This window comes from Dromaius novaehollandiae, chromosome 2, assembly GCF_036370855.1.
Source record: "Dromaius novaehollandiae isolate bDroNov1 chromosome 2, bDroNov1.hap1, whole genome shotgun sequence".
Taxonomy (NCBI): Eukaryota; Metazoa; Chordata; class Aves; order Casuariiformes; family Dromaiidae; genus Dromaius; species Dromaius novaehollandiae.
Window position 1 is genome coordinate 119,563,996 of NC_088099.1, and position 24,258 is coordinate 119,588,253.

The window sequence follows — 24,258 nt, forward strand, 5'->3', positions numbered from 1 at the left end:
AGCCTGTGAACCATGAATTTGAGGAATGCCCTTGAGCGCCTTTGAAAATCTCACCTTGAGAAATGGCACATGCTTTTTCTTTAAGGTTTTTCTACAGGTTTACTTATTTGCTTTTGCTTATTATTTTGCTTATAGCATTCTCCAGACCTGCTCTCCTGTTTATATACTTGTCCTCCCTGTCATTTTGTGGGTGAGTGGTTGGTGTTTTTGAGTGATTGAATAATTGTGATCCTGCTTTTGCTGAAGGTAACAGCGCTTTGGTTAAATTGGTGAGTGCGAGAGCGTGCTTTGTGCTGTCACATCAATAGAAATGGACAGAAAATGCTGTTTATAAAACTTGACATGTGACTTTTGAGGCCACCAAACTACTAGTCCTTTACATCTTAGACTGTGGAGGTATGGAGGCCCTAAGGAGCAGGAAACGGAGGTATAGATTGTGCTTCCCTAAACAAATGCAGCCATAATTCTCCGTTGTTTGCTTTTCAAGTTGTTATTTCCACATATTCCAAATGAGAGCAGAATTTAAATGAAAGCACATCTGAAAGACTAGCTCAGCTCTTCATGTGATGGGCTTGTGTCATGCTGTGAGGTGACAGCGTCAGTCCCACTGGACTACACTCTTTCTTGTGTTGCACAAGCCGTTTAAATATACAACGTGCTGAAACTAAGCCGAAACTAAACAAGAACCATCAGAGCTATAAATTATTTAAACCTGGAACCGTTGCAAGAGGCTCGGGCCTTCTGAATCAAGAAAGGCCATGTCTGCCTTAACACACAGCGTGGCCCGACAGGAGCAGATCTGCAGAGCAAAAAGCCTGCTGCCGCGGCCCAGATGTCCACGCTGTGCACAGTGTTGCCAGCTCTAGTCTGGACCCGTGGGCTGAACGCCCAGTAGTGATGGGGCACCACAGTTGTGCTCTTGCAGTGTGTTTTCTGCCTTAGTGCCATCTGAAAGAAATCCCTTGTTTGTGCACCAGGACTGCTCCGCGATTTAAAAAAAAAGTGTGGTGTCTTGGGAAGACTTGCTTCAAAAGCATGCTTCTGATCCAAGCTCATGCACTGGCACAGGTAATAACCCGTTTGGGTTAATTTACTTTTTGTCTTTTTATTATAGTTATTTGCATTCACAGAGGTCATTTCCATCTGTTTGTTGGAAAAGGTAAAACAGAAAAAGCAAAATTCCAGAATTCTGCGTTGCATGTTGCTGACAGGATGTAAGTTTGATCTATACAGAGGTCTATTGCCATAGTGAACTCAGCTCTGCTCTTCTTCCTTGCTCTTTTTAGAAGAGAACATGTAGTGTGTGAGGAAATAGTGGTTTCAGATCTTGAGGTCTGCAGAGGAAGGTTTTGGGGGTTTTGTTTTTTGTTTTTTGTTTTTTAACTTTTATACAAAGTATAGCTAATTTCACTTTCAGAGGAAGTGATCAGCTAAAATTTTGCCTCCCACCTTTAGGTAAATATGGCATTAATCTTCATGTTTAGTCACATACGAGACTTGCAAGGGGGCAACATACCATTTTTTTGCATATAGTTTGACAGTTGTGCTGTAACCTTTCTGCCTGCTGCCGTTCTTAGAGCACAAGTTTGTTTCTCCCCTTTCCCCCAGCCAGATGTGGACAGAATTTGGCAAGTACATATATATGTATCTGCTAGCACTGATGCAGCTGCAATGCTATTTCTCTCTGCCCTCCAAGTTAGACAAGTTCCTTCACCTCCTCAGACCTGAACAATAATGAAGACAGAAGCAAAATAATAATAAAAAAATGCAAATACTTGCATTGTCTTTTTTACTACCATATGGGGCCTCAGCCCTAATATAGCAGCACTTAGTTTAAACTTCCTTCTTTGCGAAGACTTGCAGTGAGAAAAGAAAATGTTACGTGCAGATAGTTGGACGGTCCAAGATACAGTGGAGGAAGTGCATTTCTGGTTTCTGAGCTGGACTGATTCTTTGAGAGATGCTGCTGTTTCTAAAGCAAAGATAAAGTCTCATAAAGCTCCTGTTCTGCGAACAGCAGTTAGCAGATCATGCCCAAGAGAGGCAATCCTCCAATTTCTTGTTACGGTTCTGTCAAAGGTAGTTGAGATAATGGTCTGTTAGTGCTGGCATCTCTCATTTTACTCATTGAATTTGTGCCAATCGTTTCACCGTGTGGGGGTCAAGGAGGTGGGTTACCTGTGCTGGAAGTGCAGCCAGCAGCTGCGTGAGCACATCTGGCGTGTGGACAGCAGGCACCGCAGAACCCGCGGGGTCAGCCCCAAACTCCCGCTCCTCTTCCCTCCCCTCCTGCTCCTCTTCCCTCCCCCCCAAGTCTGTCTTCATCCTTTTAATAAATTCTTGCTCTCAAAAACCAAGCTTAACTGCAGGCACATGGATTACTTTACCTTCCTTTTTTCTTCTTGACATTGTCTGTTACTGCAGTCTGAAAGGCTCTACAGGGTCTTTTGAAGCATGGAAGAATGACTGGAGCTGTTACTATGAAGGCTTTAAATACATTTTACTTCAAACTGCTGTATATTCACACTGCATTTAGCCATATGTGCACAAGCAAGGGTGGTTTCTTCTGTATTAGTAGCTGTATTTATTCGGTATTAGGTGCAGTTGAGAAGTTTTTCCAGTTGCTAAAACACTTTTTTTTTTCCTGTCTAGAACTGCAGCAGTTTTGCTCCCAAGTTTGGTTTTCATTTTTTTTTTTCCCTAAAATCCTGCAAAGCGTGATATGCTTGTTGTGGCTAGCTGCAAAATTGCTTCAGGTAGAAAACACTTGATAGAAAAACCAAGGGAAGGAATTTAGAAGGGGAAACACCTACACAGTTTTAGGGCCTCTTTCTCCACAACCCACCCCTTTTCTGGCTGGTATAAATCAGGAGTAATTTTTTATGCAGACAAGTTCAGTAGGTTGCTAAGTGTAGTTTGTCGTATGCTCTAGAACTGCTGTCAGAGTACCATTTTCCGTGTATTACTTTGCTATCCAGATGCTACTTTATACATAATTTGAAAGCTTTAAGTCGCCAAATATGTGTGCTAGAAAAGTGTGTGCTTCCTGGGTTCCTACCTGGAGACAGAAGAAAGAGATGTATATTGACAGACAATATTCCTTCCAAAAAGTTAGTTTTATTGTCTGTTTAATTGCCTGCCTGATACCCTCCTTGGAAGATTAAGCATTTACAGTAACAGTTTTATGGTCTGCACCCTTTCTGTTGGTGTAGTATCTGTCATAAAACAGTGTAGTTGGTACAAGCACAGGTAGAAGAACTTCAGCTTGTGTTTAACTCGCTGATACAGTATGGTAAATGGGAAATTACGTTGTGCATACATAATCTCATTAGGCTATATTGTTGTTCAAATCTTTTTCCCCCCTCACAGCAAAGCTCCTAGGTCTGTGGCGAAGCATTTTATGACACATTTTTGAATGGGCCTTTTGCCCTGCTTTTAGTTCTTTAATGCAAGAAGCTTTCCCAGGAAACAAGCATCTCTTTCTTCCTTCCCTGTGTTTGTTCAGCTTGGGGCTGTGATGCTGAATACGCAGACAGACAGAGAAATCAGATGATCTGAGATGTCTGATATTATAAAGTTAGCTGTTTCACGTGAAAATAATTTAAACAAAAGTATTTAAATGTCATAGATATTAAACGTGGAAGTAACAATTCTGATACAGATTTTAATACATACATTTTTGTGTGTGTTTTGTCCTATCCGCCTCCCCACGCCTGAAGCAATATCCTCCCTTGGGTTATTTAGGTTATAATTTAGTGTTATATTTGGTTACATTTTTTTTTTTGAAAGAGATGATTAGTTTGAAACAAATATTATTAAATAAGCTGTTTTCATTGAAAAATGTCATTATAAAAACAGAGTGTGATCCTGCAAACACTTGCAGATATGCTCAGTCTTGCTGTAACAGGTACCTTGCTGCCTTGAGCTTTATTTCCTAACACAGTCAGAATTAGCACTTTCATAGTTATATTTGAGCAACAGCCCCATCAGCCGAGGCTGAAGCAGAAGTACATGGCATGTGGACGGAACCTCTGCTAAGAATATTCAAGTGCAGGAGTTTCTGCAGATCAAATCATTGGTATGATTTTTTTTTTCAGTTACTGCTTGTATATTTAAAATCTTAGAGAGAGTGACTCCTAATGGACACCTTTGATATGTTTTTGTAAATAAATGTGTGTATCTAGTTTCTTTAATATTAAAAGCTGAATGTAATGTATTACAACTTAGACAAATATTGGACACCAACTCACTGAAGTCTGTGACAAAAGCTGGTTTATGACCAAAGTGGTATCAGAATTAGATTCTTTCAAGGCATTTTACACTTTATATTCTCCTTTATATGCTTAGTATGTTAAGGATACATGATGAGCTGCTGTCAAAATTTTTTACGGATGGTTTTCTGTTCAAGTTTTGTTCTCTGTCTAATGCTGCTTTTAGAGCACAGACTTTTGTGCCTCGAGGTGATTTGGGGCAATTAAAGGGGTTATGGGCCCCATCCTGCAGAGGCTGGAGGATGCAAACGTGCCCACAATTCCAACAGTTTCTTTCCCAACCCAAAGTATTACCTTAGAAAGAAATAGCTGCTGGTTCAAGGTAGCACAGAGGCTGGGGACTCTGGTCTCTTAGGATTAGGTTTCAACTTCTGGAAACGTCCACTTTTCAAGAATGAGCGAAGTAGAAGAGCCGTATCCACCGCATCTGTTTGAGGGACTCAGTTTTTTTTTTCTTTCTGCGTATGCAAATGCCTTCAGCAAAATTCCCTAATTATTTTGGAAATGTGGCATAGGCAGGCACGTCATGTTCCTGCCTTGGGAAAATGGAGGAGGAAACTAGAAGATACTATAAGCAGTGGCCTAGTGTTTTTTAAGATTTTAGTGTGTTTTTTTTCATGACACTTGGAAGCACTAGCCGCATTTCCAAGTCGCGTGGTCTGGTCAGGGATTTTTTGTTGCAGAGGAGCTAACTCCAATATTGCCAACTTCAAAGTCTTGCAATGTGCGTTACAGGCTTTTAGAGTCCCAGGACCGTTGGGATTAGGTGGAGATTCTCAGTCTAGTCTTGTTGTGTTATGTCTTTTGGACAAAGTTTCTGACTTTCAGGATCAAGGAAAAAAGGTTTAAAAAGATGCAGCCTACATACCAGAAGACAAAAAGAAGACTCTTCAAAGATTCACGCGCATTCATACATTTTTCATGTATTTCAGCTTTGTATTTGTTATTTAAACAAATAACACAAAGTCAAAGGTCTCTTGTGTCTTCTGGTTTCTGAAAATTGGCAGTGAATACTAGAGGAAGAAGGGATGTATGCATGCACACTTCGAGTCCTTGCATATATATATTTTTTGGCAGAGGGGTTCCAGGAGAGAGGGCTTCCCAAAAGATGCCAGATATCACCATGCGACTCTGTGGTAGCAGCTCTCCTCGTGACTCTGTTGCTCGTAGTGCCTGCCCCGTGACCGCTGGTCGCGGGAAGATGCTTCTCCCGAGACGTCGGCGAAGCCCGGATGGGCTGGGGCCGCTCGGGTAGCTCCAGGAGCTAGGAGCATCGGGGTGAATTGCCCGTGATCTGAAATCTCCCCTAACAGGCCCAGGGTACAGCAGGGAGCAGCTCCGGATGGGGGGACCCCTTGGCCCTCTTTTCATCCTGCAACTCTTCTTATAGTAAAGTCCCACAGAAATGTGTCATGCTGGACTCGGTCAGGGAGGACTTTTGATTTTCTTTCTTCTTTTTTTTCTTTCTCTCATGAGACAGGGTGTCATGTGCTGTGCTGAGAGATGTACAAATCCCAGCTCGAAGCTTTTTCAGAATGACCTGTTTTGTGTGAATGCAAGTTTTGTGATTGTTTTATGTAGTCACCTTGCAGGGGGGTGCCCACAAGTAGCTCATTTCTGGCCGTTTTTTGAAACTAGTCACAGCGCTAACCAGGCTCTTAAGTTAGTGTGTATTTAGGAACGACTGCCTTTAATCCTGTCTTTAAGGTATGAAGTTAGTCGTGAAGTTTCTGATTAGCATATCTGGGTTTGGATGGCTTAGATTTTTTGACAATAGAATTATTGGCAATAATAAAAATATATTAAAAAAACAAGAGGCAGGGACTGCAAAATGGTCACAGCAAATGATGTTGGGGTGGGGCACAGAACTGCCACCCTTTTTTTTTTGGTCTTTTATATTTGTGACACTTATTTTTAAGAATTTCTCTCCAATTGTTGTTGTAGTCTGTGAATTGAAATAAGGTCAGGTCTCCTCCCAGATACTCATTCACACCTCCTCCTTGAAGTTAGACAGTGTTGTTAGTGTTGTTAGACCTTGGCTCTCCGGATCTGGTAGAACTGGAAATGGTTATTGGCTGTAATAGCTTGGGAGGTTTGTAATACTGAGTTTCACTTCATTTTTCTTTAAACACATATGTATGGCTTGTCAAATTATTTGCCCGTGCAGCTAGAGCTCAAAACGAGTGTATTTCAGAGACAGAGATAAATATTTTTAAAATTAAAGGCTTGATTCTGTCAAAAGCTTAATGAGCATTTAGCTATTCTCTGGAGTAGTTCACTGGGCTTCAAATGGGAGTTAAAAATAACAAATGCTTAGATGAATGATTTCTCTGTTGAGGACTCTACAGTCCAGATGAAAGCTCCTTCTGCAGTTCTCTAGTTCCCTCGCAAACATGACGGGGACAGGATGTGGTATTTATAATACTGAAGTAGGGTAGTGTTTTTTTCTTTTTGGTCTCTTTCTCAGGAAGGAAAGAAAAGAAAAGTAGGTCCTGCTTTTGCTCGCTGTTACTGGGGCAAGAGCAAAGTTTTCAAACAAAATAGATGCTTGGGAAGGGACAGCAATAGTTTCCTCCCATTTTCCTCCCAGCTTCCCATTCCTTCCCCCGTTACTACTGCATGCTCAACACGCTGGGGAGATTTGTGCTCAAGATGGTTTTGGTGGGTTTGGAGGTTGGGGTTTTTTGGTTGTTTTGGGGTTTTTTGTGTGGGTTTTTTTTTTAACTTTGGGTAGATACTAAGTAGATACTGAGTATGGAAAACTTTAGGTGCAGAGGTCAGTGTGATGTGAGTCAGGAGTCTGGCTGGGGCATATGACTTTTCGTTGTAGCTCTTCTCATGTTAGCATTAAGTACATAGGTAAAAGCAGCTCGGGGCCGGACTGCCCTAAAGAGCTGGTCTTTTGCCAGTGTTAGCCCAGAGAAACCTGTAACTTTATTGACATTAAAAAATGTTTCTCGACTGTTGTCATCTGAGAACAGGATAGACAGTCTGGTGTTCCCTGTTTCAGAGAGCTGGCGCTCTGGGTTGCTTAGAAAATCGCGTCCCTTTAGCAGGAAAACGGGAATTTTTGGTGTGTGTGAAGCAACTTGCGTGCTGTTTGCCTGCAAATTAAACTAAGCAGGCTGTGCAAACAAGTGTCAGGTTGGTCTGCTTGCTCTTCTTCCAGATGCCTGTGGAAGAGAAGTGAGAAACCAAATTCAAAGCAACTCCTCGCAAGTGAAATGGGATGGTTCAGGAAATACGCGGTAATAGGCTGGATAAATACATAGTTTTAGTGATGCCTTGGTGTACGCTTCCTCGGCCAGTTAATCCTTCCTTTCCAGAGAGCTGTCTTTTCTCTCCCCTGCCCCCTCCCCAGCATAATTTGCTAGAAGTCACCGAGTGTGCCCAGGGGTTGCTGGATGCAGGGAAACCAGGATCCGAGTCGTGTTTCAATCACAGCCCTTCTCTGCCCTGTTTGAGGTGAGGGGGACCGGTGCCAGCATTTGGGAAACCTCGCTGTTTCCTGTGGCGTGGCATGGGGCTGTCCCAGAGGTGCGGTGGGGAAGCAGGTTGATGTCAAAAAAGTTTGGGGGGATACACCCCCCCAGCTTGGGGCCAGGAGGCTGACGGCTGTTTTCTGCAGGCACCCCCCCTTAAATGCCAAGGGGCTGATGGCGGGAGTGACGGGATCCTTCATGTTCCCCACAGAGCTCGTCCTCCAGCGGTTGCAGTCTGCGACTGGCAGCTGAAGGAGCCTCAAGATGATAAAATTGAGGGGTAGCAGAGGATGGAGAACAGTATGGCCACACTCCATATGTTATCTCACATGCCTGACGGAACCTCTTTAACGGGAGAGACCTCTTCTCCGCTGTCTTTAGCTAGATACAAGTCTAAAAGCAAAAATTGGATAAGTGAATATTAATGAAATCTGTTATTAATTATCGCTAGAGCATTCTCTGGGAGAAGGGGGTTACATTTTCAGTGGATTTCACTATGTCACTAACAAAGCTCATTATATTTGCTATATACAGATTATGACTTTGGGCGAGATTAAAGTTTTAGTGGCAGTTGCCATCTTTCTTGCGGTCATAACAGCAAACTGTTAAATATGGAGAAGAAGGGGAAGCTGTGTGTAAGCCAGGTTTTCCGCTGGCCTGGAAATGCAACCATCAAGTCTGTTAAACCAAACCAGAGGAAACTGTGAGCATTTCTTCAGGAGGCAAAATTCTTCAGAAGGGTGGCATGTTCCAGCAGTGCGAACTACTTCTTTCTGAAGATGAGTCTTTTAAATATTATATATATAGACAAATATATAGCATAAGAAATTAATTTGAAAGGGAAACGTTGACTTCAAGCAAGTCAAAATGCTTCGTTCCCCACAAAAACTGAGATTTGCTGATGTTGCAGAAAATACTGGCTAAAATAAAAACAGAAATTTTTTTTTTTTTGCAATGTAGTCAAAACCTTGTACCCTGTGACTGGCTACTTGCTGTAGCTGCTTGGCATTTTCTGCCTAAAGATTTTGCCCTTACAGCTCTGTTGTGCTTCTTTTTTTAAGTATTAGGAACCTTAGCACGTTCCTTTGGTCTGCTCAGTCCCATTCTGTGAACTGCTCTATTCCAGAACTGTGTTCTATTAACAAAAGTTACGGTTGGTGTAGGTAAAAGCAAGTTTGCCTTGCTCACATCGGTTGTGCACTGGGGCATGGCCATGGGGTTACTGTTCAGACACTGCTCTGCAATGCATTTTGTTCACACCAAGCGGCACTTGCTTCGGGCCATCTGCTGGCCCCAGTAAGAGCGATGTCTGCAGACTGGTAGCTCTAATTGGACATGAGGCACCTGGTATATCAGTGATGAAAAACAAGACACTATTTAGCGTACAACTGGTTCGAAACTGCTGGTACATTTGCCATCAGATTAGGTCATGAAGCAGCTTACTGCGGCTTGGAAAATTGGAATCAAAAATAGTCCTCTGATTAAAACTTCAGCTTCTGAAAGCTCTGCAGAGAAGAAAGATGTGCAAATGCAGATGTATGGGAGAAATTAAGCAGTCTGGATATGCACGGTTCTTGAATTTAAAGAGAGTAATTGATTGAACCACTGTGCTAGCACATTTCTCGCAGCCACCCTGTCTTAACAAAATTAAATGAAACATCAGAATGATCTGGGAATAAGTTGCCTTGAATATAATCTGTAATTGGTCGATGTATTAACATAGTGAATTTAGTAGTTTCTAAGGACATGTGGTTGTTCTACATGTACAAATGGCAGCCTACAGTAGCAATTGTCTTGGTTAGGATTTAAGAATTTCTCCCATGTTTTAAAAATATTTCGTGCACTTTATCACCCATTTATCAACAGCAAAATAATGTCTCTTTGAAACATTTTTTTTTCTGATATCATCAGGAATTGGTTTCCTTCCCAGCCCTTTACTACAGCACCAAGATCCCATCAACCATGCGGTGTCTTGCAAGTCCTGGGAGACAGTTTTTAAATACCAGGAAAAAATGAATGTTTGATTTATGGAGAAAAATTATTGGATTCTCATTTTGATACCATTATGTTGTCCTCCTTCCTTTGCATGAAGCAGAAAAGCATCAGCTACATTGGAGTTACGTTTCTGCATACCTAAATGCTCAGCCTGGTTGGTATTGTGCAAAAGCCTTTGTGGTATCTGTATCCATTGAACTTGAGGGAGGCCAGCCTAAACCTGTGACTGTTTTAGATTCCCACTGAGCAGCTGAGTTTAAGGTGAAATTTGTGGCTTTTGCAGTTGAGAGGCTTAGGGACAGGGTGGAACGAAGGGAGCACCAGCCGGGAAGCAGGAACACCAAGTCTGTTGCTGTGATTTGAGGATTGTTTTAGGCTAATCTGGTTGAGGACTGCAGCTGAACAGGCAGGTCTTTTCCTCCCTCACATAATTCGGTCCATTTGATCACTATTCAGGCTTTTTTCCTTTTGTGCTTGTTAGCAGGATTGATTCCCTGACTTAGCCGGTTGCTTGAGCCCTTCTGCTTTCATGATGGACAAGGTGGATAGATGGTTAAGGCAGGATGGCCTGTTTTGGTCACAGCCCAAGTTTATTAGCAAAAACTTAGGCTGGTTTAAACCAGTTATGAAGCTGTAGTTTGCAGGAGGTCTGTGCAGGGGCTGACCTTTACTTCATTTAATCTTATTTTGGTGTCAGGATGTTCTGTAGGTCTCTGTTTCTAGTGGGAAGGTTAACATGCAGAGTTGTCCATCAAGCTGGTTTCCCTGTATATCAAGTCCAGCTGTGGGCTATTCTGCACATAAAGTACCAGAGTTTAGATAATCTCAACGGTGTTTGCTTTTTAAAACCTCGTGTTCGTCTTAAACAAAATTCAGCAGTGTGTTGTTTGGCATCAGTTTAACTGATGTCCGTTTACATCTGGCCCAAGCTTATTTTTTATTATTTTATTTTTTATTATCTTAAAAGTGATGTTGCATTACCTTAGATATTCCCTAGTTTCTATTAGCCTGGGCTTGTGCAAGGGATTTGCATGACCCTGGGTAGGAGCGAGTAGGAGAGAACTACAGAGCGCATAAAACTGACTCACAGGCCAAACAAGCTGCATAAATATGACAGACTCCACTCTCTGAGGTTAGTATTAGCATTATGTGTGTTCAGAAAATTGCCATAGGTTTGACTGGGAAGCAATAGAAATGCTCCTGGCAATTAATACAGTCCTGGTTAGCAGGGGCAGTTAAATTCCCTTGCCGGTTTGAGTGTTCTCCAGTGGAAAGGCTGACCTAAAGTGCTTCCTGATCAGCATGATAAATAGGATTTTGAATGATAATTTAGTTTACAGCAGGACAGATGTACTGATAACATATCCCCTAAAGACTTCAAATGAGCTATAGAAGAACCGAATCTCTGTTGAAAATGCTGGCAGCAGTGGCATTAATTGTGTAAGTTACATCTGATAATTGTCTTGTTTCATTTGAATGAGGCAGTCAGCTATTAATGGCTTGTGCTCTGGAGTACTGAAACAGCAGACTGCGCAAAATTTGTCAGCCTGAATAATATAGTTATAGATTAGTGATGCATCCTCATGGACATACTGTAGTGGATGGGGAAGGGAAGAAGTGTTACAGTTAATTTCTAATGCTGTTTCATCTTTTATATCAAAATACTTGCTTATGTGCCTTCAGGAAGAGAACTTATTTTTGTTATCTACAAATTATTTGATGTAAGACAAGGCCTGCAGTAAAGAAGCAGACTCTCTTTGTGGTTATTGAGGGTTGAAATGAAGAATGACTGATTAGCTGTCTTGTTCCACTTATCTCTTCCACACTGGTGATACGGATGAAAACTTTACCTGTGTTCTTACATATTTTAAAAATCCCACTGTTCTGCAAATCTAAATTGTTAGAGTATGCATGAGTGTGCAAGATCATGTGTGCATACATATAGACATATATATACACATATATACATATATATGTATAATATATAGAGATATTATAGGCATATAAATAAAATATCTAAACATGACCTAAAAAACTGTTAGAGGAGGGAGGTATCAAGCCAAATTTAAAATGGCAGTAAAATGAAGTGCAAATCAATGTTCATACTAGATATTGTTCCAGGATTACAGTTAAATAAAGATCTTGTAGGTAACTAAGCAAATTTAAATCCCTGCTGGTCCAGATTGAATTACTTCTTGTGACATCCTAATTCATTTGCATTCCCAAAGCGTGTTTCATTTCATCTGTGGTATGCTGAGCTGCAGATAGCATCCCAGAGGAGTACACTTCCAGCAGCCCTACCTCACATCCTTTCTCTGCCTGATTAATCTGTAAATCCTTTCAAATTTCTCTCCCGTGCTATTACAGCAAAGCATCCCTGCGTAAAGCATGTGGGCAGAATCCTGCAGTGTGCTCCCTTAGCGTGAGAAGGGCTCTTTGTGCTTCATGAGGCAACGCTTTGGGGGATTTTGTGGGGAAACAGAGCTGACTTTCTGAAGAATGCAAAGCATGTTAGTTGGGCAGCCGACAGGAGCTGCTGGCCTGGAGGAAATAACTGGAGATCCTGTGAGAAACTTGTCCTTGGTTCCTTGTAGCCTTTTGTCAGCTTCAGTCATTGCTAATGAGCTGCAAGTTCGTTGCGGTTTGCTGCAGAGCTGCAAAGTTGCCACCGACTCAGCGGACAAAGCACCTTGTTTTCTGTTACCAAGAAAAAACCCTCCAAATGACTGAGAAGCGGGCAGTAACGCAGCCTCTGAAGGGAATCTTGGCCCCCTTGTCCCTAAAGGATGCTGCTGACAGTAGAGAGATTTTGAGAAGGGAAAGGAGGGGGAAAGACAAATAGACAAAAAGTCTTTGTTAGCTTGCGTCTGTATAGGTTTTATCCTTAACCTTCGTCATGTGAGGGAAATGGTTATGTCATTGATTTGTTCCAGGCAAACAGGCAAAGCATTAGGTATCAAATACGTCTGCTTCTACATTGGCTTAGAGGTTTTTCCTCCTAAAACTGTCTAAAAAGCATGTGTATATAAACAAATGAAACACCAACAGGGAAAAATACAAAAAAAAAAGGTTATCAGCTAAAGAAGGGCTAGATAGTTTTTTTTCCTTCACTTTAAGGAAATGTGATGATGCTAGAGGACCTTTAAGAAATCCCCGTTCCCAAGCTCTGTGACTCTAGCTAAGGTTGTACTTAGCACAGCTACCCTAGTGCCCACACCAGTAGGAGTACACAAAAACAGAAACACTGCATCACTGCGTATGCTTAGATTTCTGTATCAGGTTTTTTTACGTTGCCTGGCCTGAGTTGCTCCCGGACCTTCCCAGACTTTGGAAGATAAGCACCTCTTGCAGCCAGCTTCGGTTCTGCTTGGAGAATTTGAATTATTGGCCATGTCTCACATCTGTCTGAATGTTTTGTCAGTAAAGCTTATCACAAATGACTTTTAGCAAGGGAGAAGTCTCTGTTGTCCAGTGCAGGATCCTAACCTGCCTTGACTGAGCCTAGGGAGCAGGGGATGGAGATTCTCTAACAAACTGCCCCTACAAAAACTTTACACTCATTTTTGGACATTTTTCCCACCTCTGCTGTAGGCTCCCGTTTGGAGTAGTGCACATTTCCTATAAATTCTCCCAGTAGCTCCTGTCCATAGGCAACATAACATTTGTGTTAAGAATTGGCTTGTGATTTTAACAGTTGGATAACTCAGATTGGTTAGACTTTCTGTAATGGTTAGCCTATGAAACCGTTCTCAATTCATTATCTCTACCGGGAGAACATTGGTTGCAACTATATTCTTCATGATTACTTTGCCTTTTTTTTGTTCTTTTTTGCATATGAACTATAGATAGATCAAGTCAAGAGCTCAAGGCACATTAGAAGTGGGTCATGACGGTAGTGGTAGCTCGGCTAACCTCGTACCTTCTTCATTGCATAATATGAATGCAGCATATCTTTTGGATATGCTGAAGAGCTTGAACACATCAGGAACCATCACTGGAGTTATTTGGTACAACAGTCACGTACTTAAAGAGCTGCATGGTCTCTCCTCTGCAAGCCGTCAGTGCCTGAGGTGCTGCCGGTTTCTCCTGCTGCAGCTTGACTGTACATGAAGATAGTGAACATGGTACTGTCATGGGTGACCCAAGACAGGGAAGCTCACCAAGGACGTACATGTGAAATCTGGGTGTTGTGTTTACTTCTGGTAACACTGGTCTTAAAACAGCCCTCTAAACAGCAATCTGTTGTCCAGATTTGTCATAGTGAGGTGCTTTTTATTGCTCTGATATTATAAAATATCATTAGACCCAGGCTGCCTGTGTCCTGGCAGCTTTTGTCACTTTTGACATTTTGATCAATCTGCTTCTTCTTTTTTTTTTTTTTTAACTGTTTGAAAAGTAGTATCTCAGTAAGGGGTAATTTCTGGCCTGTGAACTAGTTGGCACCCAAAAAAATTCACTCCATCTGATAATTAAGTAATCTAGTAAGTAGGAGACTGCTCAGAATTAATTAACAATTAACAGAATTACCACTGCTCCTGTACCTTCGATAACTCAGAACTTTGACAATAAGTGGGGAATATAAGAATACAAAAATCGATAAATTTGGGTTCCTTTCAGGTCCAGCTTTGTCTAGGGTCGCAGAGTACAGTATGTTCCCAGAGCGGGTGAGTGGGGATCTAACCTTGGCAGGAGATGGTTTGCTGCAGGGAGCGGGCTGGCTGCTTTCTGAGCCTCCGATCTCTGTGCGTGCTTTTGGGGAAGTATTGATCCTGGGAAAGCACTTCTCTTTGTCTTTTAATGTCAGCAGCTGCTCATCAGGAGGTCTCGGTGTGGTTTCATAGCTGCGCTTGCCAAGTCAATTAAAAGTTCGTTTGGCATGACTGCTGGGTGCTCTCTGTGAAAAGAGGAGGGGAGGGTTTCTGATGATCTTCTCTAAGTATTTGACATTACCACCGTAATTTAACAGTGGGCAAATGTTACGGTTAAGCAGTCAAACGTTACTGATATTGTGAGGAGTCCCCATCATGCATACTGGGGATAGGGAGGAGTGAGGTTCCTCATGGAGAACCTCTCTGAGATGTCACTCTCGTATCATGATTAGTCTTTGTGTTTAACTGCAGTAAGATGTGCAGTCATGTTCAGTTCATAGCTGTTCTTTCACTGTGAGGATTGTGTGCACTAAATGGAATAAACCGGTTGCTGAAATATTTTAATTTTTAATAGAGATCTGTACCCAAAGGAAGAAGGCAACCTCAAGCTGGGAATGTGCTAGTTGGGTATGCTCTGCTAAGCAAGAGACCTCAACAGTGAAAGAAGAAAATGGTCTAATCTTCTGCTACCACTTATCAACCCAGCACCCAGTAAGAGGAAATCGCTGTGCCCGGTCCCAGTGGCAGGGACACAGGAAAAGAGGAGATAGTTTGGTCTAGCCAGGGCAATTACGCTGGTTGGCTCTGGGGTCTGTCTTTGATGAGAAGAGCAGGAAAGCACTCTCTCGCAAGCCCTGGACTCACAAGCTAGCAGACATGTTGAAGCAGTTGTTCATGACAGTAAGGATCTTTACCCTAATAATGTATATGGTTTTACCATTTTCAAATGTGGTTCTGTTATAGCAGTATTTTTTAAAGTAAACACAGCATTTTATGCTTAAATGTCTTTGGCATTAAAACTGACTCTGCGTGAACTAATAAACAAGAGGGCATCAATCCCTGTGGGTGTGATAATATTTAAAATTTGGGCACTGGACTGTCTTCCAGGACCTAGTGTTATCCCAGATATCCAAAAGTATATCCAATATTCAATACTGAATATCTAATGTTTGCCATCTCTGAACCATATGAATTGGTTTGGGCTTTAGCAATACATGGAGCAGAAGAGGAAGGCATGACCAGTGTTAACTTCTCAGTATGTAACAGGATGGTGGGAAAGAGTGCTGGATCCGGAGGGAATTTGTAGCAATTGTGCTCAGAACTAGCTCCAAAGTCTGCACCGCTGAACACCCTGACCATCACCATCTGTGCCCGAGTTCATATCTCATGCATGAAATACCTCACATTAGCTTTCATTTCTTTTCTTTGGTCTTTATGTTCTGCTCACACAGGAAACTTTTTTCATCAAAAGAATTTTATCCAAGCGATTCGCTATGTCTAAGATGCATTTTCAGTGGGGAGATTTATTAATGCCTGTTGATATGCCTTCTAGTCTGAAGATGTGGCAATGCAGAATATTTTCCCAAATAGTACGTGTGTACCTGGAGGCAAGACAGAGGCAGGAGATAGGGTTGGAGGTAATCTAAGAAATATCAAGAATTAAATAAAGCAAAACAATCAGAAAAAGGCTGTAGTTTAACCTCAACTTTCAAGTGTATTTCCTAGCTAATTTCAGAACTCTGCCTGCTCTGAAATATGACATTAGTGGATTTGATACTTTAAAAGCTGGTCTTAGTAGTGTGGTTTATTCAAACAGTGCCCTTGATTTCAGTGCCCTTAGGTTCTGGCTCTTTAGTAGCATCATTGCTTGTGGATAGACATAAATGTTCATCATTTTACAATGCAGAGTTGAGTTTGTCAGGCAGAAACAACACATGAAGAATCTGTTAGATTAATGTTTATCAGACAAAAGCTATTATTCTCCAGGTTTTACTGTAGAAAAAGGACATAAAGATGAAGAATTTGTATGTTCTTTACAGTGCTATTGTGTCTGCCTTGGCAAGCATCCTTGTTGTCATAGAATAGATGATTAATCTCATTGTTTTGCTCCTTTGCTAGTTTTGAGCGTCTTTAATTAAGCTGGTGCCCAATGATGTCTTACCATGATAAGATGTGTTAGGCTGTGAGGTAATGGTTTCTGAAAAACAGAGCTATGGCAGTGTTCTGGCTTATTCAAAATAAATCACTGCACACAGGCTTTCTCAAAGCTATCATGTTGCTGCAGAGTCAGTAAAGTTCGCAGAGGACAGTTAATCTGTAAATCGTTGGTTACATATCGTAGAGGATGTAGATTTGGGGTGTTTCAGGAACTTTGAGAGCTCTGCTGTCTGTAAATAAATCTTACCAAGTGCAGTGTAGCTCCTCGTTATGGCTTGGTTACGGCCAGTAGCAGGAGGATTGAGTGCAGAGGCAGCTGCCTACAAAGAAGATGGTTTCAGACAGGAGCCATCTTCTATCCCCAGGGAATCCAGCTGAGGAAGCTACCTTGAAGGAAAGCTACATGAAGAGGAGACCCTTGAATTGATCACGTTTGAGGATTGCTCTTCCATTCTTGCTAAACTCTCAACCCTCCCTTTTCCTCCACCAGAGATTTCGTATCAGTCCCTAATTTTGAATGTATTTCCTCCCAGAACCACATCTTCTAGCAAGATCAGTAATGAATGTATTAAGGGGAATTGTGCAAGATGCTGAAAAAAAAACCCAGCTGTGTTTCTGCACGCATGTGTGGTGCACACACATGCTATTCAAATGTTTGCTTAATTAAGTTTACTTCTCAGCAATACTCGTATAACTCCACTATATCTTCACAGTGCTGTTAGTCCTGATTTTATATTTGATACAAGTCCACCAGGTCCAGCTGATGACCGTGGCATACTGGGACAGAGTCATGATAGAAATTTGTCAGCCATTTAAAAGAACAAGTGTGTAAAACTACATAAAAGTTCATGAACAAAATACTATGTTGCATTGGCACATTGTGAAATGTCAGTAGAATACTTTAGTATTGTCATTATTAATTCAATTTATTGTTTATTTCCTTTTGTACTCTATCTGACACAGGGATAATTTGTATGCAATCTTTTGATATGTCTACAAAAATGCTGTCTTCAGGATGGTGGTATATGTATTTGATACACTTATATGTTATTTGCAGACAGGTCAGTAGGCAGCAGTTTGTACTGTATTTTTCCAAGCTCCTGCCCTGTGAATTGTGAAAGGATGAGGCTTGGAGAAGGATTTAGATGGCAATACAGGTAGGATAGTAAGTGCAGGTAGGATGTCTGGTTTGGGAGGAGTCTGGCAATGAGACGTGTTCATGTCATAGCTCTCCCTGCTCTCCCCTCCTTGTTTTCCACTCGTCTTTCTGCTTACCCCCAAAGAGTTGATGGAGACTGAGCAAGTATGATTCTCCTAATTATCTCTAGCCTCAGGTTTGAAGACTCCTCTCTCCTTGTAATATGTTTCCCAACAGAACCAGGTTGTTGACGGTACTTTTGGCTCCGAGTTTGTGTGTCAGAGACCTTCATTCACACCATGCTGTGCAGAAGGCTCTGCTCATAAACCATACTTACATCCTGCCTGGAAGCAGGTGACTCGTAAATGCATTTCTCTCAGTTTATTGTGTGTGTGTGTTTGGTGGATTGAGCTACTGAATAGACAAACCAATTAACCCATTTTCAACATATACCAGATGTTTTAACTCCCAGCCCAGGTAGCCTTGGCAATACACTGCACAGCTTAAAAGTTCTGAATTGGAAAAAATTCTCTTTACAGAGAAAGGCTTTGCCGCATAATTATAGCACGTAATTAAACACTGCTTTGTATCAGTTTGGGCAGCTCCTGGGAACTCTGTTTTCCTTAGTAATATTTGATAGTTTCAGGGTTTGTTTTTCCTGTGTTTGTCTTTCTCTGATATTGGCAAAAAGGCAGGCTGAACGCTAGCTGGGACATAGGAATTCCAGTAAAAACTGCAGGCAGAGGGCAAGAGGTGACTCATTAGCAGGTCTTTCATCTGGCTTAACATTGGGTCATGGAGTTAGGGGTCATGAAGCAAATAGTGAGGAATATACAGCTGACATCTTGTTTAATATTTCAGAAGGATGAAATAGCCGGTTTAGCCTGGGAGTTTGGGTGGAGGTATTTAGCCAGCGGGCCGACTAGGAGTCAGAGGAGAATGGCTTTTAGGTGCCCATGGTGAGTAGCTGGGGAAGGCACAGGGATGGCACGTGCAGCCTGCATGCCTGTGGCTGCTCAGGACAGGGCACTGCTTGGGCCTGGAAACCCTTTGCTAATTCCCTAGTTCCCCTGGCTCAGGAAAGAGCCAGCAAGCACATTTCCATTTATACCCAAATCCTAACTCTAAAGGAGTGAGAGGAGAATGGTAAGTTGAAACCTACCTTTTTGGAGATCAGAGTTACCTGGAAAATACGCTTATGGCCAGCATGTACTGAGGGAACTGTGAAATACTGAACCAGCAAAATTTGCTATGAACTGTAGACTAAAATTGTATTAATATATAATATATATTTTATATTTTTTTATATATTATATATATTTACTTTTAGCCTTTTTGCTTCCAGTCTAGCACCTAGAAGCCTGACCTTAGATCCTGCTGAATACTCTTCCTGTTTTCCTTTTACTAGTCAAGCCTTCTTGGTATTGGGGAAGCAATGTGAAGCAATGATGAAAAAACAATCTTGGGGTGTGCTGTTCCCATAGAGGTAGGATTGAGATGATGCTCTGCCTAATTTGTCTCAAGGGAGCTGCAAGCCCAGAATGCGTTTTGGAAACTCCCCAGGGCGTGTTTGCAAAGGACTACAGTAGGTTGGCTTTTGGACACTAGCTCCTCTCAGCATCCCAAACTAGCACCTTTAAAAAGGGTAGATGGCAAAGGGAAACCCTCCACTTACATCAGTAAGCAGGCCCTGAAGCATTGTTACAGATATCCTGATTTTATTCCCCATCATTGCAAGTTTTACAGCGGCTTTCTTTTTATTCCCCTTATGTCCATATTTAGGATAGTCCTTCTGAATGCAGGACACGTCTTTTGTGATGAAGTCAGAATGAGCATTTCAGAATTTTAAGAATACCAGGCAGTCTGGTGCTTTTCTGATGCTCCTAAATCACAATATTAGAAATGTAGTTATAACCAGAAGATAATAACCCTGACGTTTCTACCCAGTGGCTCTTGCTCATGCATTTTTCTCATACCTAAGCTGGCCAGCCGAAGGGAATAGGTGACTGTATGGACACGTGAACTACCAACAATCTTCAATTGCTGAAATGTCTTTACTCCCTGAAATTCTTCTGTCTTTGCTATCTCATTAGTGCGTCCCATGATAATTGTATCTCTAATGGGATTTGCATAGCAGTGATGAACCCAGGCACATGCAACTTTCTGAGTAATAATGAACTGTATCCGTTTTTGTTCATCTGAAGTAGAGCATTTCTTAGATGGAAACAGAGCTGCATATTTAGCTCAGTTTCTTCAAGAGCTTTAAATCATGGGTTCTGAGTGAGTTCCTCATGGGCTTGCATAATACCAACTTGATAGGTGCCTCTGTAAACGTCCTGAAAAATTTATTTGTACCCAAAAAACAGGAGAAGGTTCTCCTAATGGATGACTGTGATCTGGGAGCCAGCAATACCTGCGCTATTGGCTTCAGAAGCTGTAGGTTCATAACCTTAACAGAAGCAAGGGGGACTTACATGCCCACAACTTTTACAAAAAATAAGTGTATTTAAAGCATAGCTATTTCCTCCTGGTTTTGTAGCTGTGCTAGAAAGTCATTACACGTGGATTTATTTTTCCTTATCTCTTGGATTATCATCTGCTTCCTTCCTTCCTGGATGGATTTATCCAGAGTTCTGACTGCAGCTCCTTATTTTTATCATCTCCTTTCTGTGTGGCTTAAGAGTTTGTGTATTTAACATAATTGAGCTGAGTATTTTGCAGCAGTTGATGGTGAAGTTAATTTTCCAGAGATCAGTGGGTTGGTTATAGTGAATCTTTTTGTAGCATACTCATTTTGGCTTTTTGCTCTTTTGGTTACAGACCTGCTTTATTTCATTCAACTTTGTGCTTTATTTCATTTTTGCAACTGAGACACATATTAATCTGACTTTGAAGAAGGGAAGGAGACAACATATTAGATTTTAAGACCCTTACACAGAAATTCAGACATCTGGTCATTGATAAATCCACTGTGCAGACAGGATCATGAATGTCTTAGAAAGCAACAATTTAAAATACCAGTGCACTAAATACCTCTTTAGTCTCTTTCTTTGGATTTGGTTTGGAATTTGATTTTAGGGTATTAGTCATTTCTAGGCTCATGTAAAAAATGCACAGTGAACTGGGAAGAAACAGGAAAGTTTATTTCAGATAGATCTATAAGGAAAAGTGATTTACATGATTTTAAAATAGAAAAGTCAGTAAGTTGCACGAGACTGCGATCAACAATGTGCTACAAGGGCTGCTCCTTGGAACTGAGAGGTCACCGTCTTTCAGAGCTAAAAATGTTCTCTTGTATACGCATGGGAAGGAGGGGAGAGAGGGGTTCATTGGGTTTACCTAGCATGAGGTAGATAAACTAGAGGAACAATTTTTTTGAGGCTTTGCCTGGGCTAGGAGAAAATAATGTTTTTACTGAAACATCTTTAATTTCAGTATGAAAGCCAGTTGTATTTTAGTGTGTGTTAACTGGCTAAGATATACCCTATACAAGTTTTAATACGTTCATATATTCAAGACTCATGTGCCTGTAGACTTATCCCAGAAGCATGAATTTTTTATGAGTCATATAATGCTATTTTGTTTGGGTCTGTTTATAGATAGTCTTATTTAACACTAGAAGGATTTTCTCCTAGTTATTTTTGAAGCAAGACACTTATTATAACACAGGTATCACCACAGCTTTGCATCAGAATGGTGGTCATTTGTGATATAGAACAGTTTGGGTTATTTCAGTTGAAGTGTACATATATGAGCTGGTAAAATAAGTTAATCAATTTTTGAAGAATAGCTCTTTTAAAAGTTGTATAGACAAGCTTTGACCGCTTGCCCACTGAGAGGAATATGATAAATTGATTTAAATATTAAACACAAGTTGAAGTGATTAATTTTCAATGGAGACAATGAAAAACTGGTTTTGCTTGTATTCCTTGACCCTTTCAGAAGCTTTACTTTTCCAAAAGTAATTTTTTTTCTTTTCATGTGCGTGCGGCACAGGATGTGAGTTACTTCACAGTAGGTAAGTTCATTAGTTGGCATTTGTGGTATAATATCCAGCTGTGGAAGGCCTATATGTATTGGTATTTAGGTCATCTTAATTAGGCCTCAAAATAAAGATTTAAGATAAAATGGAATAATTGCACATACTTCATTGTGGCCGAGGCTCTTCAGTGAAAAGAGGGTGCAGTTCCTGGGCAGCGGGAACTCAGTGAGGCAGAGTTGCTGCAAGCCTGCCTCACCGGTGCTCCTGGGAGCCTGCCGGCAGCCGAGCTGATTAAAACTAATGATTCTGGGGAAGGTGAAAGATGGGGCAGTTTTCAGCTGGGTTAACTGCGGTACCGGATATGCCTGCTCTCACTAGTCCCAGGGCCAGCACAGGGAAGAGGGTCGGCTGGGGCACCCCCAGGTTAGATCATTTTTAGGCTTCAGTGGGACCCAGACCCCTTCGTTTCTGGGGAGTTCATCTTTTCTTTGTTCCCTTCTTCCTTCCTTGATGGATTTATCCAGAGTTCAGTTTGCATTCAGCTGTCAGTGCTTCTCTTCCAAGCTCGGATGAGCACGGCAGCTTTCCCCACTTCTTTCAGAACCTGTGGGAACTTGCCTTATCGAGTTTGCCCCCAAATACCACAGAAGCACTACTGGTGAACATCCGGGTGAGTTCTTCTGTGCCAAAAGTGGTGGCAGCGATTACCATCCGGCTTGTGTCGCATTCCCGGTTAGCAGCCAAAACTCGGGAGGCAGCGCACATCCCCTGTGCTGTGTGTAACAGCACAGTTAAGAACAGCAAGGGGTGCCAAAGGAATTTGGACAGTCAGTGGACAGCTGGATGACCAGCATGTTAAAGCTGCCCCGGAGCTGATGAAAGGCAACCGTACATATTTCTGCCAACCAATGAATGCATCTGCTTTAATCACAGATGCAAACCTAGGATGTACGATCTTCAAACCCATCTCCACCCAGCCATCAGCCAGGAAGTTGAGGGTGATGTGTAACTTTGGCAGAGGGAAGGCTTGGAGGAGAATTACAGTGGTGGTTGGAATATGCACCTGGTGTTGTACAAGTGCCTTATGGCTTCTAGCTGGCAATCTAGGTGAAATATTCTATTATTAGTTTGATACATTTAGTAGGATTAAGGTAGCAAGATTGTGGTGTCATTAATCTCTTTGACTAATGAACATGCAAAGTTTTAGTATGCTTTTTGCATTGTAACACCACAAGATGGGAGGGTATCATTGTCTAAGTGCACTATTAAGCTAATAACATATAAAGAGCTATTAAAAAGCAACAGCTGTTGTTTGCCACATCAAGTGGTGCTGATAGTTGAAGCCCCCCACCTTTGTTTATGGACTAATGGAACTGAAAATGGAAGGGAGCTCCTCTTGCTTTGAATTTCTCCCTAGAAAAACATCTCTCTGTCCACTGACTATAGGTGGAGCCAAGGGAGCACCCCTGGGCACAGGAGACAGATGTCTCCTGTCTATGTCAGCAAGTTCAGCGTGTCCTAAAATGCAGATTTCCTCATCTTTTGTAGCATTTTGAAGGTGCATGCTATCTCGTACCAGATCTTCTAAAATTCTGATTTAGAGAAAGCCTGAGGGGATTTAGGTTTACATATTTTCCTAAGAGGATTATGCGTCACACTTAGTTGTTCTGTAAATTGTTTGAGGGTATTTTTTATGATTTTCTAAGTACTCGAAAACCCACATACCCATTCAAACTGTCTTGAAATGTGTTGTCTGGGGGTTGGTGATACAAATCTGGTGTTTGAACTAATAGTAAACTGAATCACCAAACCTCAGGGTTGGTTTGAATTGAAAACTTTTCAGTAATCTGATTTCTAGCACAGCTGCAGGAACGGTTGCAGCAGTGCAACTGGAGGGGCTAGGAAATGGCAGGAAGGATTGGAAGCTGCTTGCACCAGCATCATTAGTGAAAACAATTTATTGTGAAATTACAGCCCAGGAATAAATTAATCAGCGCCCTTCCAAGCACGGGGGTGCTCATAACATTTTGCGATTCTGGAAACTTTGTACGCAGATCAAGGGAGTAAGGCAGCTCAGTGGGAAGAATATTAAGGTAATTGGAGAAAAATGCGGTAGTATATGAGGACCTTTATCAGTGGATATGAAATCCCTGGGGGGGGGGGGGTCTCTCTGATGGTTTGAGGTTTTTTCGTCGTGTGTTGTCCCCACTGGCGGGCCCTCCCCCCCGGGATTTTTGGAAACCTGAGTGCAGATCTTAGTTTTGTGCTGCTTTTCGGGTGTTTGGAGGCTGCGCAGCGGCACTCGCAGTTAAAGGCAACCCTGTGCCGGAGCTCCTTCCCTGCCCACTACAACAATCAGAAGACTTGAAAAAAAGGATAAAATTTCCTTTACGACTTCATTTCGGCACAGAGTGGGGAGGGGTCTGATAGAAATGAAGAAAATTGGTTTAAAATGCAAGCAAACTAATCTGTGCTGCTCAGAGCAATAGTTAGAGCACCTTTCTGAACTGCTGGTTTGTACCCAGTACTAGGAGCTCTGTGATCTTTTTCCCTCTTTAGGCACCCCTCACAAGGGGGATGAGAT

At 41.7% G+C, this 24,258-nt stretch overlaps 1 protein-coding gene across 2 annotated transcripts in view; it reads left to right on the plus strand.

Annotated features, from left to right (window-relative positions):
• CABLES1 (Cdk5 and Abl enzyme substrate 1) overlaps positions 1–24,258 on the plus strand; it is a 75,298-nt gene that overhangs the window by 12,197 nt on the left and 38,843 nt on the right. The window lies entirely within an intron of this gene.